Source organism: Geotrypetes seraphini, chromosome 2, assembly GCF_902459505.1.
Source record: "Geotrypetes seraphini chromosome 2, aGeoSer1.1, whole genome shotgun sequence".
NCBI lineage: Eukaryota > Metazoa > Chordata > Amphibia > Gymnophiona > Dermophiidae > Geotrypetes > Geotrypetes seraphini.
This window is the reverse complement of record NC_047085.1, coordinates 34,959,271-34,976,061: the sequence shown is the minus strand read 5'-3', so window position 1 is coordinate 34,976,061 and position 16,791 is coordinate 34,959,271.

Below are 16,791 nucleotides of genomic sequence, written 5' to 3'. Positions count from 1 at the left end.
TGAGATCTATGTGCATGCACTGCTTTCAATGCATATTCATTGGGGAAATCCTGAAAACCCGACTGGATTGTGGCCCTCAAGGAGGACTTTGAGATCCCTGCTCTAAGACTAGTCCAGGCTCTTCCTTATATGATTGGTATGCACTAAATGGGTTTCGTTGCTCAAAGACATTCATCAAATAACACAAGATTGGCATTACATATGTTAAATTTAGTAAAAACAATGGATGATCCGGCCTTCTCTGTTTCTTTGGGTGCAGAGAAGGCCTTTGATCATGTAAAATGGCCTTTCATGTACCAAGTGATGGATTGGTTTGGTATAGGATCTGGATTTATTCAAATGATTCAAACCTTGACTAGTTCCCCTTCTACTTTTTCAGAGCATTTTTGTCTGGAGTGGGGATTTAGACAAGGATGTCCCATGTCTCCCTTGCTTTTTGATATTGTTCTAGAACCCTTGTTGTTGGCTATACAGCAGGCAAGGAAGATATAGGGGATTCCTTCTGCAGGTCAGGAATATAAGATCTCTTCATATGCAGTTGACATTTTGCTTCATTTGAAGAATCCTGAATCTACTATTCCGCATTTACCGGAATTGATTGACAGATTTGGCAAATTTTCTGGATACAAAATAAATTGGAGCAAATCGGAGGTTCTTCCGTTAAATGTGCATTGTGTAAAAGGATTATTTGATCCATTCCCTTTCCTTTGGAAGGAAAAGAGTATAAAATATCTAGGTATCAAGATTTAAAAAACATTGGAAGACACAATGACAGTAAATGAAAAATCTATATTGCTGAAAGTCTATGAGCACTGGAACTCATTATATCTTTCTTGGTGGGGGAAAATGATGATTTTACCTGTAGTTTGTTACCAAATGAGTATGTTGCCTGTTTATTTTCAAGGATCCTTTTATAAAAAACTGAATGGAATTCTCACAAAATTTATTTGGCTTGGGAAAACTGCTAGAATTGCTTTAGTAACCTTGCAAAAACCACAATCGGCAGGTGGGGTAAATTTTCCAAATTTCTATAGATACCATCAAGCCTTTATTATGCAGCAGGGTATGTACCGGATCCTTCTTGAAGTCTTGGAACATCTTCCAGATTGGCTGATTTTAGAACAGCGACTCGTCCCCATTGCGATTGTGCCATACTCTTGAGTATCAAATTACCTCGTATTTATGTTCAAATGTTTTTTTATTGTTTCAACAATAAACACTCAACACAATCAGCAGTATAGTTCAGTAAACAATGATGCAACTATCCCCCCCCCCCAGCCCTCCACATCCCCGGAGTCCAGTGCCAGATCAAAAAACCTGAGAGTCCAAGTCAGACTTAAATATTAAAAAGTCTACTACGTGCATGTGGGGTGAGATCCTGCCAGAAACATTCCCAGGTCTGACGAAATTTACGACCCGGACCACGATCCAAGTCTCCTACCATTCTCCGCTCTAGTGTTGCGTGGATTATCATCAAGGATCTCCATTGGGCATAAATCGGGGGAGTACTAGACAGCCAGTTGGTGAGAATGGCTTTCTTCCCCATCAAGAGTGCTCTGGTAATGAAAGCGGACATACCCTTGGGTTTAGGTGTGGCTATATTGTAATACCCAAATAATGCTCTCGGTTGCGGTAGCCAACGCCTCCCCCAAAGCAGCGTAATATATTGTCCCAGATGACTCCAAAACTGTAAAATTTTAGGGCAGGCCCAAAGCATATGTCCCAAAGAGACATGAGCATGGTCACATTTCGAGCATGAGTGAGACAGCGTGATCCCCATCCGGGCTGCACGTTCCGGCGGAATATAGAGTCTCAAAACAATTTTCAGTTGCATTTCCCAGTGGGTGATATTAGGAGATACCTTTTGAATATGTTTCAAGACCTGTTGTAACTGGTGGGCCGTGAGTGTACATTGCAAGTCCTCTGCCCATGTTGTCGCTAAAATGTCCAATTTAGGGCCAGGTTGACAATCCCGTACCCCCACAACGTGAAAACGAAGAGGAATCCTCTGTTGCGCAGAAAGGCTGTAGAGTTCCGAGAGGGCCTCTCTATTATCCTCAGTGAGGTGGGCCACCGGTAGAGCTTGTACATAATGGCGAATCTGGTAGTAAGCAAACAAGTCATTAGGCTGTAATCAAAAGTCTGGCGTAATTCTGCAAAGGTTGCTATCCTGCCCTCCTCCAAAAATAGGTGGAAAAGATATTGAAGTCCCTGCATACTCCACCTCTGGAAGGAGGTATTGTGTAATCCAGGCTGAAAGGCTCCATTGCCCTGAATGGGTAAGTACAAGGAGACCCCAGAAGACAGCTTAGCAGTTTTACACACCCATTTCCAGGTTTGCCATGCCAACGTAAATATCGGATAGTATGACACCAAAGGACGTATCTTCGGGTCCGCCACATGCAAAAAATAACTTACATGGTACGGAGCCAACAAAGATAGCTCCAGTGGCGTGGCAGAAAAATCAGATGTCCCCCTAAACCAGTCATTAATGTGTCTCATCTGACAGGCCATAGCATACCATCGTACATTTAACAATCCATGTCCCCCCCTGTCCCTGGGCAAACACATCCTAAGAAATTGCATGCGGGGTCGGTTGCCCCCCCATAGAAAACTTTGGAGACCCTTGATTAGACGTGCATTGTGAGTTTAAGATAAGAGCAGCGGTAGGACCTGAAAATGATACAGCCATCTGGGAAAGAGCACCATATTAAAGAGGGCCACCCGGCCCCCTACGGAAAGGGGAAAGGTGGACCAGTTTTGTAAGTGGTGCAGAGTGTCATGTAGCAGCGGGGAGATATTACTATCATAAACAGTCTTAAGGTCTCGAGGAATCCAAACACCCAGGTAACGAATTGAGATTTCCGCCCAAGTAAAAGGAAAGTGACCACTCCAAGTCTGTTGTAGTGTCACCGGGCTAGCTAAAGCAACAGATTTCTGATAGTTCAAAGTAAAGCCTGAATAAAATCTAAATTCATTTAGCGCCTGCAGTAGATGTTCAATAGAGTGAGCAGGGTTGGTGAGCATAAATAATAGATCATCCGCAAAAGCTAACACCTTTATCGTATGAGCTCCAAAATCCACTCCCACAATATCAGGGTCTAGGGACACTGTACGCAGAAAGGGTTCCAAGTATAACAATAATAAGAGAGGGGACAAGGGACATCCCTGTTGGGTACCACGTTCAATGAAAATTGGATCCGTAATAATGTCATTAACCAGGATTCTCGCCTGTGGTGTCGAATATAACGTGCGTAACGCTGTGGCGAACCAATCCGATATTCCCATGAAATTCAGCACCTCAAATAGATATGTCCAATTAACTTGGTCAAAAGCTTGCGCCGCGTCCAAACTTAGGAGCAGCATCGGGGTATGATGATGTTGAGTGTGCGCTAAGGATAATAATGCCTTGCGAACATTATGCACCGCCTGCCTTCCCTTTACAAAGCCCACCTGTGTCGGGGCAATGATATTTGGGAGTAGAGTTGCCAAACTATCAGCCAATATTTTAGAAGGAATTTTAATATCCACATTTAAAAGAGAGATTGGACGATAGGACTCGGGAGCAGTGCTTTCTTTTCCAGGTTTCAATATCAAAGTAATTAAAGCCTCGTTCGCTTCTATGGGAAAGTGTTCATCTTGTATTGCTTGAGAGTAATAGTCCCGTAAGATGGGGCCAAGCTGTACCGCTAAAAGCTTATAAAACTCAGCCGTAAAGCCATCAGGCCCTGGGGCAGAGAAATTTCTTTGTTGCTGGATTGCTTTTTGTAATTCCTTTGGGGTGATGACTGCATTAAGAAACTCTACATCTGGTTCAGAGAGCGGCAATAGACCAGAATCTGTTATATAGTCCCTAATAAGGGGTTCATCTCCCGAGTCCTGGCAACCATAAATCTTCTGAAAGTGAGATTGAAAAATCTGTGCTATTTGTGCAGTAGAATGTTGCTGACGTCCCAAATCATCCCTCAAACCCATGACATAACGATGACCCCTAGCCTGTGTGGTCAACCGTGCTAATAATTGCCCCGCGCGGTTGCCATAGCGATGATAGCGGTATTTTTGATATAACAACATTTTGACCGTGCGCTCGTATATATAAGAATTAAGGGTCGTCTCCACTGATATCAAGTGTTCCCTGGAAGTTCGGGTCGGGTGTTGTGTATAGTGACGTTTGGCAGTTGCTAATTCCTTTTCCAGCCGGAGAATGCCCCGTGACAGACGGCGATTGCGCGCTATAACATAAGCTATACAATCTCCTCTGAGTACCACCTTAGCTGTGCTCCAAAACAACGTCGGGTTCGTACAATGCTGACCATTGAAGTCCAGGAATTCTTCCCACTTAGATGTTAAATAAGTTCTGAAATGGTCATCAGAGAATAGGTAACTAGGGAAGCGCCAGCGTACAGGGCCCCGTATGCCAAATCCTACATTCACATCAATCCAAATCATCGCATGGTCAGAAATTACCGCCGGTCCTATGACCGCTGCATCTACATTCAGGAACGCCCTACTCGTGGTAAAAATGTAATCTATTCTAGATTGTGTGTTGTGGGCTCTGGAGCGATGTGTATAATCTCGTTCTGTGGTATGTAATAGTCTCCAGGGATCGACTAAATCTAGAGTCGCACAAAGATAGGATAGGCCTCTATTTTGGGACTGACTGGAATTGCTTCCTGGCAGAGAGCGATCACAACTCGGGTCCATGACTTGATTAAAATCTCCCGCCACGAAGACTGGATCTGTGACTCGCTCCAGAAGCAATTTTGTAATGCCCTCAAAGAAAGAATGATCATAAATATTAGGTGCATAGACATTCATAAGGTAAAAGGAATATGTTCCTATTGTCACCTGTATCAAAATATATCTGCCCTGAGGGTCAATGTCAACCACTTGTACTGTGTGTGGTAAGGTCTTACGGATTAAGACCGCTACCCCCGCTCGCTTTTGTGTGGAGGAGGTTGCATAAACTGCAGCTACCCATTACCTCCTCAATTTCTGATGTTCTGTATCCGTCAGGCGGGTTTCCTGCAGACAGGCTATATCAACATTTTGACGCTTCAGCTGTGTTAAAATTTTCGTTCTCTTAATGGGGGAAGTGATGTTACCTCGTATTTATAAGGACAATAGTATTCTTTTGAACATCTAGAAAACCTTAAAATTTATTGATAATTTAACATCTATATCAGTACAACAATCCACTTGTCAAGCCTTATGGTTAAACCCCAAGATTCAAATTGGCGAGCCTAAGATCCTCTGGAAGCATTGGCTACATACTTTGGATGATGTATTATCAAGTGGGAAAATGCTTGGTTTTTCACAGCTGCAACAATCATTCGGCATTATAAAGTCTCAAGCACATAAGTAGTTGCAGTTGAAGCAAGCCATTCAGAAAAAGGATCCCTGATTGGCGAAAATTAAATAATCAGTATAGTTTGCCGGGCCTATGCTTCCAGACAGATTTGCTAGGGCATCAGGTTGCCAAGTGGTATAAATTAATATCTGACTATTTGAATAAAAAAACCAAAAATTAGTGTGAAAGACATTTGGAGCATTGAGATAAAACAGCAGATTTCTGTAACTCAATGGCCACGGATTTGGACTTGGAGGATGAGATGTACAGCGTCGGCATCTATGAGACAAATATGGTTCTTTTTGTTACATAGAGCTTTTTGGACCCCTATTAAATTGCAAAAGTTAGATAGTTCAAAGTCAAATAGATGCTGGCACTGTCATCTTGAAGCAGGGACACTGGATCATTTGTTGTTCTATTGTCCTTTGATACTCGATTTTTGGAGATCAATATGGGGACAAATCAACTTGATTTTGGAATCTTGTATTCCGCTGTCGTATGAGGTGGTTATTTGTGGCACTTTGTTGTTATCCAAACCTTAGACAAATACAAAAATACATTATTTGGTATCATGACTGAGATAGCCATACAGATGGTAACCAAAAATTGGGATCACCTTAATTTTCCTTTTTGGTTGGAGTCTGTATGCATATGTTACAAATATGAGAGAATGATCTCAGAAATTATGGGAAATAATAAGTCTTTCAAATTAACTTAGAGTCCACTGATAAATTTTATTAAAGTTGATTAGTTGGATTATTCTCCTGATTTCTCATTTGAATTACACATCCAGGGAAGGAGGGAGGGTGGGTAGAGGGGGATTATATGTTGAGGTCATCATTAATCAATAAGTTACATATGAATTCATTGATGTAATGTATCGTGCTTGATATTGAATGGGGAGGGGGGGGTGGAAATGTTTTTGAAGAAATTTTATTTTGATGAGAATGCAATTTTGCAGTTAATTATTTGTATTTGTGTATTTTATTGCATTGTTTTTGATTGAAAATCAATAAAGATTTAAATGAAAAAAAACAAGATAGTCCAGAAGGAAATAGATTTATTTATTTATTTATTCAATTTTCTATACCGTTCTCTCAGGAGAGCTCAGAACGGTTTACGTGACTTTATTCAGGTACTCAAGTATTTTTCCCGGTGGGCTCACAATCGACCTAATGTAACTGGGGCAATGAGGGGATTAAGTGACTTGCATTGGCTCACAAGGAGCAGCATAGGTTTGAACCCACAACCCCAGGATGCTAAGGCTGTAGCTTTAACCACTGCAGCACTCTACAAATCAAAATGTAGTAAAAGTGAGTCCTGTATAGGGCAATCAAGCCATTGTGACATCACTGATGAGGTTGGCTCTCAGGTATTGGTGGAATGAGGCATTATGATGTCACAATACCAGCTCTGGTTATCAGAGGCTGAAACTTTTCACACTATTTATTCAAATTTCTATACCATTCTCCCAGGAGAGCTCAAAACGGTTTACGTGAATTTATTCAGGTACTCAAGCATTTTTCCCTGTCTGTCCCGCTGGCCTCACAATCTTTCTGATGTACCTGGGGCAATGGGGGGATTAAGTGACTTGCCCAGGGTCACAAGGAGCAGCGTAGATTTGAACCCACAACCCTAGGGAGCTGAGGCTGTAGCATTAAGCACTGCGCCACACTCTCCATAGATCAGTGGCATAGCAAGAGAGGTGCCTGGGGCATTGATGCCCCTCCCTGCCCTCTCCCCCCCCCCCTCAGCCACGCATGCGTGCCCCTTCCCTTCCCCCACACCTCTTTGTAACTTCCCAGCGTGAGCAGCATCACCAACTTGCTGCTCACACCAGTGTTGGCTCTCCCTCTGATGTCACTTCCTAGGTACAGAGAGAAAAAACTCTGAGACCAGAGAAAAAAGTCTCTGACCCCAAAACGGGGCTCTAACCACCATATAGTCTCTCAGAGGCCAATCTTTTCTTGCCCAAAGTTCATGTTTGGGTCTACTATCCCAAAGGCATAAAAAGCAAGGATACTTGGTGTAGCCACTTTGTTGGCCAAGACGAAAATGAACCATCTTCAAGTCTACACAAATCACCCAATGATGTTCTTGGTAATTTATCTTTTCCAAGACTAAAGAGATGGTCTTGTATTCTTTCATCCTGGAGGAGTGACCGACTGGAATAGAACCATAAATTCAACCATATCTAAGAAACTAGAGCTGATGCAGTCTATCCAATTTAATTTTCTGAATCGGCGCCCCAAATAACCCTAGGAGCAGGTCAAAAAACCCAAAGGCACCAAGAAATTTATTTTGTTGGCCTGTGTTATTATCTATTTTTTCTCACACAGACTTTTACTAAGGGCTCTTTTTACAAAGGTGTGCTAAGTGTGCCTTTGTAAAAGGAGCCCTAAGTCGTGGTAGAGGTTTCTACCGTGGCCTGAAGTGCTAAATGCTCAGATGCTGCTCCAACACTCATAGAATGGCTATGAATTTCAGAGCAGAGTCGGAGCATTTAGCATTCTGGGCCGCGGCATAGTAATAGAGGGTCTTAGTCACCTATACAAGTATATCATTACTTTTATATATCTATTAGTGCACTGAGGTCAAGAGAACTGTTTTATATCACCACAGTTTCCTGAGTGATTCTTTTATTCTATTTTATCACATGTTGTATTCATTAAGGTTGTATTTATTTTTTTCAGTTGATTTGCCCCTGACATAGCCATTTCTGATGAAATGCGGCCGCGTTGGGCACTTTTGTATCTTGAGAGTACATAGAATAAAGACTGCGTAATTGTATTATATCTGAGCCTGCTTCTTTTCTACTTGCGATGTTGGATCTAGTAGACTGGCTGCCTTTTTATTTTCTAAGAGCATGTTTACAAGTTACTTCAGGATGAAGGTGTAGGTCAGCAGGTGATCTGGCTGTCAGGAGAGCTCCGAAGTGTCCCAGCAGTGCAGAGATAAGTGGAGGAGTTCAGTGGAGTTCACGAGCTGATGGGAATGACAGCTTGCATCGGAGAGGAGCACCAGATAACTTTGATCCCTGGGGATGCCTCTTTTACATGGTTCTGGCAGAGGCACTGTTCCTGAAGTTAAGGCAAAAAATACGTTCTGTTCTGAACTTTCTGGTTTCAGAAACCACAATAATGTCCATTTTACATTACCAAGGTACAGGGCAGGATTAATTCTTCGAGGGCCCATAGGCACCCAAGTATGCTGGGCCCCCCCCCAGCCCAGCCCTGCCTTGCCCATGCCCCGCTCCTGTCCCGTCCCCATTTATCTGTTTTCTTATTTACTTTTTTATTTCCACTTGTATTTCTTTTTTTCTTTTTTTTAATTTTAAAACAAACAAAGATTAGCATACCAGTGCACAGTTTTTCTTCTATGCAACCCCCAAACATCTCTGAACAAATCCCCCTTCCTTCCCTTCCCACCTACTTACCCAGGACTTTAACTCTGAACCCTTTCCATGCATATATAAAAGTGTTCAAATATTTGTAAAGCAGTAATACTATCCGAAATATAAGTCTATATTAATAACCAAGTTTATAACGCCTCTCAACTGCCTCACTCTACATCAACCAACTGTAACCCATATGTTCAAAGAAGCATGGGATGAACACAGAGGATCTAGAATAGAAACATTGAAACATAGAAACATAGAAAATGACGGCAGAAAAGGGCCATAGCCCATCAAGTCTGCCCACCTAACAGACCCACCCACCTAGGCTTATTTTCCTAGAGATCCCACTCCTAACAACCCTACTCCTTAACTCGACCCTCTTAGGGATCCCACATGGGCATCCCATTTACTCTTAAAATCCGGCACACTGTTGGCCTTTATCACCTGCAACGGAAGCCCGTTCCAATGGTCATCCACTCTTTCGGTGAAGAAATACTTCCTGGTGTCACCGTGAAATTTACCGCCTCTTATTTTGAGTGGATGCTCTCTAGTGGTCGTGGGTCCTTTAAGACAGAAAATATCCTCTTCCACTTCTATACGTCCAGTGATATATTTAAACGTCTCAATCATGTCTCCCCTCTCCCTACGCTCCTCGAGGGAGTATAGCCACAATTCGTTCAGAAAATAATATCAAATATTGAACTAAGGCTAGTACTGGGCAGACTTGCACGGTCTGTATATGGCAATTTGGGGAAGGATGAGCTGGAGAGGACTTCAATGGCTGGGAGGGTGTAGATGGGCTGCAGTAGGTTTTGATAGAGATTTCAGCAGTTGGAACCCAAGCACAGTACCAGGTAGAGCTTTGGATTCTTGCCCAGAAATAGCTAAAAATAAAAAAAATTTTAAATTGAATCAGATTGGGCAGACTGAATGGACCATTCGGGTCTTTATCTGCCATTATCTACTATGTTACTATGTTACCAAATCTGTAACTCCTCTAGCACGTTCCACTCCATGTATGTTAACTTGCAACGAAACAACAAGGCAAGCAGTCCACCAAAGAATCCAACATGAAACAAAGGAAGATTGGCAGAAAATAAGGAGATTCAAATCAGGTTAATTCAAGGTGCTCCCAAGAACCATGCCTGATGCATTTCGACAAACAAAAAAACGTCTTTCATACAAACAGAACACAGAAAACACCTTCGCCTAGTATGGAATATATAATCACAAACTAACCTCTCCCCCTTTTACAAAACTGTAGTATGGTTTTTAGCCACGGCCAGCGTTAAAAAATGCTCTACAATTTTGTAAAAGGGGGGATAAAATATAAATACGTAGACAAAGGTTAAATAAAACCACCAAGAAGTTGGACTCTGCATACAATACAGAAACAGTGATGTCCCCTAAAGCAAACAGCGATGTCCCCTAAAGCAACAGTGATGTCCCCTAAAGCAAAAAAATAAATAAATAGAATTTTTTTTATACCTTTGTCTTCTCTGGTTTCTGCTCTCCTCATCTTGTCACTCTATTCTTTTCATCTTCTGTCCTTCTGTGCCTCTTCCAGAAATTGTCTGCCTCTCCCTTCCATCTCTTCTCCCCCCCCCATTGGTGTGGCATCCATCATCTTCTCTTCCCTCCTCCAATGGTCTGGCATCTCTACCCTCTCCTTCCCTCTCCCACATCCCCATGATTGGGCATTTCACTTTCTTCTCTCCCTTCCTCCCACTTCCATCAGCATCTGCCCCCATAAGCCTCAGGAGCTGTCTTCCCTCTGCTGCTGCGATCCTGCCTCTGATGTCAGAGGAGGGGCGGGACCGCGGCAGAGGGAAGACAGCTCCTGAGGCCTATGGTAACCTGTAAGGATCGCTAAAGTACCGGTGATCCTCTCTGCAGGCTGCTCCACTGCTGGAATTAGGTAAAAGGAGGCTGGGGGGTGGGGGAGTGGGGGGAAGCCAGACACCGCAGCACTTCCTGACTCACCCTCCTCCCTCACCCTCTAAAGCAGGAGCGGCAGCAGCCGACCAGCAAGAGGCAGTGCTGCCAATCCTGCTTTAGGGGGCGTGGGGGGAGGGTCAGTCACCAAATTGGGAGGCTGATTTTTTTTGTTTTTAAATCGATTCACCCAAAGTGAATCGGTGAATTGATTCGAATTGTGAATCGGGCAGCACTACTTTGAACTGCTTTCACACTTGGATTAGTAGCATATAAATACATGGGTAAAGGTTGGGGCAGGAGAAGTGGTAAGAAAGTGTATTGTAGAATGTCATGTGACTAGTCAGTCAGGCAAGCCAGCTCACCTGTGCAAAAGTGATGTCATTTGCTTTTGAGATATTTAATAGTGCAGAAATTTTTTGAGGATCCCTTGTATTTGTTTAAATTAAAGTATGACGCAGTGGAGTACATGTATTTCCCACCTTACACCTGATTGGAGGATTCTAAATATGTCTGCCAGCAGATGCCAGAGTAAGACCTTGAAAGTACTCCTGGTGAAATATATATTTTAAAAGGAAAAACAAACCAACCCTGGAAAGGAGGGAGCTCCATTTTCCCTAGGCTTTGCAAGGTACAGCAGGGCTCTGGCAGGGGAGGAGAGATGCTTTAATAATTAACCGATCCTTCATAAATTATAAACGCGTTGGCTAATTCCTGAGAAACAAAGGAGACCGCTAGAGTTGCTGCTAAGGAAGAAAACAGAGTGCAAAGACAGAAAGTATCAGGTATCGAGTTTAAAAGAAGAAAGAAAATAAAAAGCAACTTAAAGTGAAGATGAGGCATGAATAGGAGAGTGAGAACAAAAGGAAAGGTATCTTAAGATACATCATTTTATGAAAGAAGAGAGCAGGGTAGGAGGAATTCAAAGAGAATAAATGTTAGTGCATTATTCCAGCTAAAGCATCTACCAAACTAGCAAAATGATGCCATGTGAAAATATCATCTTGGCTTCTGGTAGGAGAACACTGAAGGTCTTGTGATAGAAACTTCTATGCACTTCAAAATCAACAGCTAGAACCTTATTTTCTCATATTGTGTATTTTCACTACATATATAAGACCATAAGAATTGCCGCTGCTGGGTTAGACCAGTGGTCCATCATGCCCAGCAGTCTGCTCACGCGGTGGCCCTTAGGGTAAAGACCAGTGTCCTATTTGAGTATAGCCTTACCTGGTTCAGCAGGAACTTATCTAACCTTTTCTTAAATCCTTGAAGGATGCTTTCTCCTATGACAGCCTCTGGAAGAGCGTTCCAGATTTCTACCACTCTCTGGGTGAAGAAGAACTTCCTTACGTTTGTGCGAAATCTTTTCCCTTCTAACTTTAACGAGTGCCCTCTCGTTCTTTTCACCTTGAAGAGGGTAAACAATCTCTTTCTCTACTAAGTCAATTCCCTTCAATATCTTGAATGTTTCGATCATGTCCCCTCTCAGTGTCCTCTTTTCAAGAGAGAAGAGGCCCAGTTTCTCTAGCCTTTCATTGTACGGCAACTCCCCCATTCCCTTCACCATTTTTGTTGCTCTTTTCTGGACCCTTTCAAGTAGTACTATTTTTTTTTCATGTACGGCGACCAGTGTTGGATGCAGTATTTCAGGTGGGGGCGAACCATGGCCGGTATAATGGCATGATAACCTATGTTGGGCATGATAACTCATGTTTGGCAACAGCGACATACATAGTGAAGCCATACACTGTGCGGGAGAAGGCAATGACAAATCATTCCTGTACTCTGCCGTGAAACATCACAGGGTGGATTCCTCACTGTCCCCTTCCTTTACTAATGTGTAGCGTGGGTTTTAGCTCCGGCAGTGGTGGTAACCGCTCCAACGCTCATAGGAAGTCAGTTACATGTACAAATGCTAGTTAGTACCAATTAGCATTTGTGAATGCCAGCTCTTCCGTTAAGTGCCAACGTAGTACAAATTGGCTAATTATGAACTTTGTGTAACTGACCCGTTGGTCACATTGGTGCTTCCAATTTAAGGCGCCATTTATAGAATTGGGGGGGGGGGGGGAAGACTTTGAAGCAAAAATGTTGTGGGGCTTGCACCAAAATATGCATGAGAAGAGACTTGAAGACCTGAATATGTAAACCCTAGAGGAAATCAGGGCTGTGGAGTCAGTCCACCAAACCTTCGACTCCAACAGCCCTATTTTTCTATTGTCTGACTTTGACTCTGGCTATTATTATGCTTTAAGGGCAAATTCTATGAGGCGCCCAAAAGTTAGGCACTGTTCAGCGTGATTCTAGTAATAGTGTTGATTATTTCAAAACTCCAAATATTAATTAACGTGGTGACAGAGGAACTAGTTTCATGATTTTGCAAAAAATTGTTCTAACTGAATAGAGTCCCAAGAAACATAATCATTATCCTTAAATTTAATCAAGCATTTACAAGGAAATTTCAGGTAGAATGTAGCTCTCAAAGCCAACACCCTAGATTTCAAAGCCAAAAAGGATTTTCTTCTTAATTGTGCTGCTTGGGCCACATCTGGAAAAATCAATACATTATCTCCACAAAATTTAATTTGCTTATTTTGAAAATAAGCTTTCATTATTAAGGATTTATCTCTCTCTCTCGTACATGTTATTAGGAGTGTAGATCTAGTTTGGATTATATCCTGTGAATCTTCCAGGAAACCAGTTAAATCAAAATCAATTTGTTCCAGCTGGTCTATACCCGGTTCTATGGGAACTTTTTTTCCTCTGGGGAATATAATATAGATTTGTTAAAGGCAAATTTTCTACGTCAGCCATCCCCAAAACGTCTTTAAAATATTTCTTGACCAATATTTCTGGAGGCAACAAATGAGAGCGTGATTCTGGTAAAATTGGGTGCTGTTTAATGAATCGCGTTGAGCGGCGCCTATTTTAGAGGCGTCCAATGAATAGGCCAGCTCTAGACACAATTAAAAGTTAGGCGCCTATGTAAGCACATAAGCATGCTTATGAGCAGCGATTCTGCAACAAGGCACCTAAAACGTAGCCACGCCTACGCTTAACATGCATAGCACCTATTTTGATAGGCGCCTAAGTTTCAGTTATTGCTGATTAAAAAGCTTAATTGAGCTTATCGATTTAGATAGGCGCCTATCTAGTCGGGTGCCTCGGAAATAGGTGCCTAACATTAGGCGGCGTTTACAGAATTTGGGCCTAAGTTTTTTCTACTGGATCTAGAGTTCTGGTAAATATGTTATATTTTTGGCTTGGATCTAAACTATTAGTAAATATAAGGTATATTTACCAGTACTTTAGGTCCAGAACTAATATATATACTGTATCTATATATCTAAGTACAAAATGATAAATTTACCATATATCCGCTATAATAATACCCTTAGCACGCATGCGCACTTCAATCCCCGTGTTCCCATGCCTCTGTGGTGCCATGTCCCTGCATGCGCAGTAGGAGCCAGCGCATGTTTCCTCAGCAACATTTCTGCCCCGAGAGAATTCATCTTCGCTGCCATACCGACCTGATGCCTCGCTGGGGGGGGCCTGACCTCGGTGACCGAGGGCCCCTGCTGCCGAGACAGACGCGGAATAGGCGGGCAAAAGCCTTCATGCAGATGTTGAAGGCTCAGCCCTTGACGTTGTGAAGGGATGCTGTGCTGTGGGCGGGGCACAGGGTGGGGGAGAAGCGGCCCCGAGCCTGCAGTCTATGCCCCGGAACCCGCCGTCTCAGAACATGGCCGTCCATGGAGAAACACTAGCCCGACCAGACCCAACACTACTGCTTCTATAGGTCCTTGCCACCCTGAAGCCCAGAGTGACAGCAGCACCACCAGAGCCCAGCCCAAACCTCAGAAACATGAGCAGCCGCATGGTCTCCTGCATCAGGAAATGCACCCGAATAATGGGGGAAGTTAAGGAGAGAAGTAGGACCATGATAAAAACAGAGAGGGGTGGGAATTTGAATTAACATTGGGGATAAGGCAAAGGGTAAAAATCCAGGAAATCAGAAAGTCCAGGGTAGGAGGGAAAGAAGGAAGGAGAGGGTCAGATTAGTTCCTTGGCTAGGAGGAGGGAAGTAGATAATAAGTGGAGTTGTATCAGGATTGGAAAGGAAGGAGGAAGGCCTGTTTTGAGAATTGTGGAGGTGAAGGGAAAGGTGCAAAAACCATTCTTTCTCTAGGACAGGGGGGAGGTAAAATAAAGGGAGAAGGGCTATTGCTGGACAGGGAGCAGGGAAGGGGTGCTGCTGGACAGGTGGAAGGTAAAAGGAAGGGAGAAGGGAAGACAGAAAGGGTGAAAGAGACAGAAAGAACAAAAAAAAAATAACACCCAGACAGACAGAGGGCAGAGAGAGAGAGACATAAAAAAAAAAAGAAAGACAGATAGGGGGCCAGGAGTGAGAAAAAAAGAAAGGGGGTAGAAAGAGAGAAAGACAGATTTTCAGAAAGAAAGAAATGCCTAAGTCTACACACATATTCTAGCACCCGTTAATGTAAAGGGCTAAAAAACTAGTTATAATATAAATTTTATTTTGAAGCTGGAGTTGGAATTGTTACTTTTTTACCAACTCCATCTCCACCCAATGTTGCTTCTGACTCTACATGCCTGGAGGAAACAAAGGATATGGAAGACAAGATATCGATGCTGTACGCTGTCAAAGCTGAGAGGGAAAACGCGATTTAAATGCCAAATGAGCGCGATCCCGATGCAGAAACTGAGTGGCTAAAATGAGGAACTGACGTAAGCAGGGGAGCTTAAATCCTTAACGATTCAAAACACCGCAGCCATCTTTGAAGTGATATCGATAGAAGCAATGACAGTAAGAATTCAAGTTTTATACCCTGCACATACATGCCTGCAGTGAGATGCTTTGAGAATGAAGTTAGGTTTTTATACAGATGTAAGAAATTGTTGATGTGCCAACTGATGTGTAGATTCACAGAGCTGTTTTTGTGTTGCAGCTTTGTGTTACACCTCGACCCTGATGAAAGTGGGTGAAACATGGATTCATGTTGAAGGGGAGTGTTGCTGAACTGGAAGAAGTTTAAGATACCGTAAGTCTTTTGTTTTCACAACTTTAGTATTTAAGAGGAATTAACATGCAGAAAATTTTTTTGATAAAAAAAAAATATGATGGATCAATGAAGAATCGGGCTGTATTAAGGGGCTCAGTGGGCCACCGCGTGTTTCAGAACCCAGCACAATGAAGGGGAAGGAAGGCCACTTCACCTCCCCTGACTGCACCGGATCCTGCTCCTTCAACGGGAATCCCCGCCCACTTTTAAATCAGACCCCCTTCAGCCCTGTCTCCGCTCTATTAAGGGGCTCAGAGGGCTACCGTGTGGTCCAGAGCCCAGCACTGCCCTGCAGAACAATGAGGAACGAGGAGGTTCCCTCCATCTTGTCCCTCCATCCTCTGCTCGACACCACTCCAGATGTGAGGATCTGACCTGGCTCTGTCCACAGCAGAGTTCCAGCTCCTCTTCAGCCCTATTTGAGGGCAGCTGAAAAGTTTCTTCGCAGAAAAGCAGGGCAGAGGAAGGTTCCCTCCCTCTTGTCCCTCCCACCTCCGCTCCAGTTCCCCAACAAAAAATAGTCCTACCCAGTAAAAAAAAAAAAAGAAAACCCCAAAAGAAACACAACACACTCCAAACTTCCTCACATACACACCAACCATCCCACACCTCTCAACTCCACAAAATAAAGATAACAAAACAGAAACAAACAGTCATTGTCCTGCTACTCTTGATCCTAACAAACCGGAAAGCAAAAGGAAACTACAACTCTCCAATTCCAGTTTTAGTAACAAGTAATAGAAATCACCACCCAGCAGGGAGAAACCATATAAACGTGGTTGGCTGCTCCTCCTGCATACACCACAATATCCCCCATACCTGGGGGAGAAGACCTACAAACGCCACCCGAAACCATCCCAGGAACAAACACAACCCCCCCAAGCAAACAACCTCATCTACCCGAAAACTTCAAGTAACACTAAAACAGAATTTACATCAATAAAATACGCATACATGAATATCAGATCCCTAGGCCCAAAAACTGAGATTATAAAGGACTGGATAGAAACAGATAAACT